Consider the following 4,056-nt stretch of genomic DNA (forward strand, 5'->3'; position numbering starts at 1 on the left):
CGCAAGATATATCTCTAAGGTAAGACAAGACTAGCAGGACCTCCCGACGTGTCGACGACCTTGATAAGAGCCGCGTATCTCAGTCTCAAGACACGACGGATGAGCTGCACGCACGATGGCCTTATAGAAATCACTCAAGTTGCCCTGAGTTGGCCCCGAGCAGTGCCCAGTTTGGACCAACATTCATGAGGAGCACTGGCCCGGGTTGTTGATTAAATTCCTCGGGGTAGCTATTCCCTATGCAGATTATTATTAAGTGATTAGCAAATTAACACCAATGTTGGGTCATGCTGGACAAATCTTAACACTACGCGATTTATCGAGGGGGTCCCCATAATAACCCCGAACGTGTTAGGAGCGAGCAATATGGAATCAAACACCGGTAGCCGGTACTATGGTGGCAATAACGGAACAAAGCACCCAGTAAAAGGCTAGGCCTTCCGTCATTTACCAAGTATATAGGTGCATTAATTAAATAACAGAATTTAAGATAATGATATCAAGCTCATGTTATCACATGAGTCAAAGCACCTGCATCTAGCAACGCTAACATTAGTAGCTGAGCAAAGCCTACTTAGCCATTCAAGTTTGCTAGGAAGGGATCAGTGTTTGGGTTCATGGCATATCAAGAGGAAAATATTTCAGTGGTAGGCAGCGAGCATAAGACAAAGGAAACGTAATCTAGCATAACATGTCTAGAGATGGAATCAAGGTGATATCATCTTGCCTGTGATATCCTCATCTTGGAATGTTTCTTGATCGTCCTACACGTACTCTCCTGACTCCACGTATTCGTTCTCCGATCCCGGTGCTACCCAGCATAAGAATAACATCCAATGAACAACAGCACCTCAAGATGCAACAATCACATGATGCATGAGATGAATATGAGCATGCATCACCATTTCTATCACTAGCACAAGCATCAGGAGTAAATACATGTTCCTGGGAAGAACTGCATGCTAACCTATTTTGAGATGCATGAGAATGACATGAGAAGATGCATCTCGTGAAAACGATGCAAAACCATATAAAGAACATTACAATCGGAGCTACGGATCAACGGGAATCAACGAAACAAGATATGAAGCCCTACGTAACAAAATCATCACCACACACTCAAATGGCACAAATCTGGTATTTCCAGGTTTCCAAGACATAAAACAAACCATCATGGATGGGGTGGAGCAAAGAAGAACACCATATCCTCAACTAAGCACCCACAAACATCAAAATGTCAAAACTACACAATCTGCCATAAACTGCATCATAGCACTTTGTGAGCTACATGCAAAGCACCTACAGCCACCCAAATAAGAGAAATAATATATGTGGCTGTAGCTATTAAAGAATAGAACAAGCACAATCAAGAATCACACAAAAAGGAATTAAACACATAAAGATACAAGGCTGTAAACTTGCCCAAAAACATCAGTTTTCAGGGACTTTGTGAAAATTCCTGATTCTCACTTTCTGTTTATGCTCTGAAGCTTTTTGACAGCAGGCAAAACAATATCCACAGGACTCCAAATGACATGTAATTTTACAGGGAGCTAGACAAACATAGGAGGTCCAACTTTCCAGTTGAAATTAAGGCTAGATCACAACACATTAACCTGCACAACCTCATCAACAGGAGAAGAAAATATAAACAGATTCTCAGACTTGGTGAAAATCTTAGATTTTTCACTAATCTGGAATTTCAGCATCATGCCTACTTTGAGTGGGCATAACTTGCACATATGGAATCCTAATCATGAGATGAAACCAACATGAGCGAGAGGGGGTCACCCTCTACTAGCACAACCAAGAAGCAATCCTTTGTGCTCAACAAATCACATGGAACCAAGCTCTAAACATAAAAGAAAATGAAATATGTCATGTCCAGAAAATGTTCCAATGGCAAAAGTGAGTTCACCAATGGGTTCCTTGGGAGATTCTACCCCAAAAACATATATAATATGTGGGCACTTACTTGGAACAAGTGACCACAAATTAAGAAGGAAGAAGCTACTCCAAATCATGCATAGTGAATAGTGCAACAATTCATGTGACTATCACTAGAACAACTACTACAAAGATATGCTCATGTGCAAAAAGACAATAGTGACATGAGGGTTTTGACCCCATGTATGTGTCATAGCACATCACACCAAGCTCATCTACCAAACTACCCACACACACAACACCATGCCCTCTCACATATTGTCATGTGAAGGTACATAGTTTGCAAAGGTGGGAAAGATCCACACACAACACCATATCAACTTGCACATGGCTATCAAGGCACCCCATGCCTTGTCATGTGTGTGACTCACACACACAAGCACTCACAACTTGCACACACACAAGGTATGTGGGAGGGGATCCACACTCACACAAGCACATTGCTTGCACAAGCTAGTGCAAGAGCTCACCACCCATGGTATACATGAGAAACACACTCACATACATGCTACTAGCCTAGTGCTACACACACAACTAAACACACCCACACATACATGGCATCTAGGTCACAAAACACATTTGCAAACCACCTACACATAAATTTCTACCAAGTTATAGCTACACATGCACTCTACACTTGCTAGCATCATACACTAGGGACAACATGTTGATGTGAGAGAAATAAAATACCCACATGAGAATAAGAATTTGCAGCAACTCTACCAGCAATACATAGCAAAACAACTCTGAATTGCATCGAAAAATAAAAAGGACAGGGGAGGGATTCGAACCCACACCCCCTATATCACCACACAGGACCAACACCACTCTGCTACTAGGCTCTTGCTCGGCAGGTAAGGGAGGCTTGCGGGGTAAGCTTTCCCTGGAGGCCACTGCTACTAAAAACAATAGATAAACAAAAGGGGCGCACGGGGTATCGAACCCACAACCTACAGCGCCAAAACCACCCTCGTTACCACCCTTCTATGAATCGTTGCTTGACATATAAGAGGAGGTAACCCTCTTGGGGTAACCCCCCTCTATTCCTGCACCAGATCGGCGGCGGACGGAACAGGGAACTGTGATTGGAGGTGATGTGCATCAAATCACGCTACGGGTGCTCGCGGGGTCTCATTCCCGTGCCTAACTCGGAGGAAGGAAGACCGACACGGCGGCTCCTCGACGCACGGCTACGCGGCGGTGACGGCGACAGGACGGCGGCGCTAGGTGACTAGGAAGCTATGCGCAAGGGGGAGAAGGTGAAGGAGGGACGAGCCACTCAGCCTGGAGCCTTGGGCTCGATCTGCTTGGTCCAAGGGGAACTGGGTGAAGCAGGGGAAGAAGCTCGTGTCGACGCAACTGCTCCGGCAACGGGACATGGAGCGAACGCCAGGAAGGAGATCCGGCCCCGCTAGCGCCAGGAATGGGATGGGGGGAGGTCCCCCATCCTTGCGGGAGCCTTGGGCTCGACGGAGACGCTCCGGTGATGAGGGGAGGGGCGGCGATCGACGACGGCCGCTCTGAACCACTGCTCTCTCTGAACCGAACTGATGCTTACCTTGCTGAGGAAAGGGGGAGAGAGATGGGGAATGGAGAGAGGTGGCGGCGCAGATGGGGAGAGAGAGAAACCCTAGGAGAGGGGAGAGGCGCGGACGTCAAGATATAAGGGTCCCCTCGACGGTTGTGCACACGGCAGCAACTCTCTCTCTCTCTCTCTTGGCTATTGACGGAAAGGAGCAGAGAGTGTGGACGCCGTCAGGAAGAAGGCGGTCATGCCGCTTGGGCTCTAGGTGGGTAGACAGCGTGGAGTGATGGGCCTCGGAAGGGAGAAGCTAGCCCATCTGGCGCGTGGGAAGAGAAAAGAATACTTGGGGAGGTTTTCCTATTTAAAGCCAACACCGGAAAACAACTAACTCCCAAAAAAATGTATGGCACCAAAAATAAAAATAAGTATACCCCTCGTCATCAGAAAGTATGACCTATTTGAATAAAATAGACAAGGGATTTTAGTGGCAAGCAAATATTTACGAAAACAATATTTATTCCACTGTTTTGTGAATATATAGCACGTCTCAAACAAAGTTTAAAACATCAAATACCTATCTCCAC

This window comes from Hordeum vulgare, chromosome 2H (genome assembly GCF_904849725.1).
Source record: "Hordeum vulgare subsp. vulgare chromosome 2H, MorexV3_pseudomolecules_assembly, whole genome shotgun sequence".
Lineage (NCBI taxonomy): Eukaryota > Viridiplantae > Streptophyta > Magnoliopsida > Poales > Poaceae > Hordeum > Hordeum vulgare.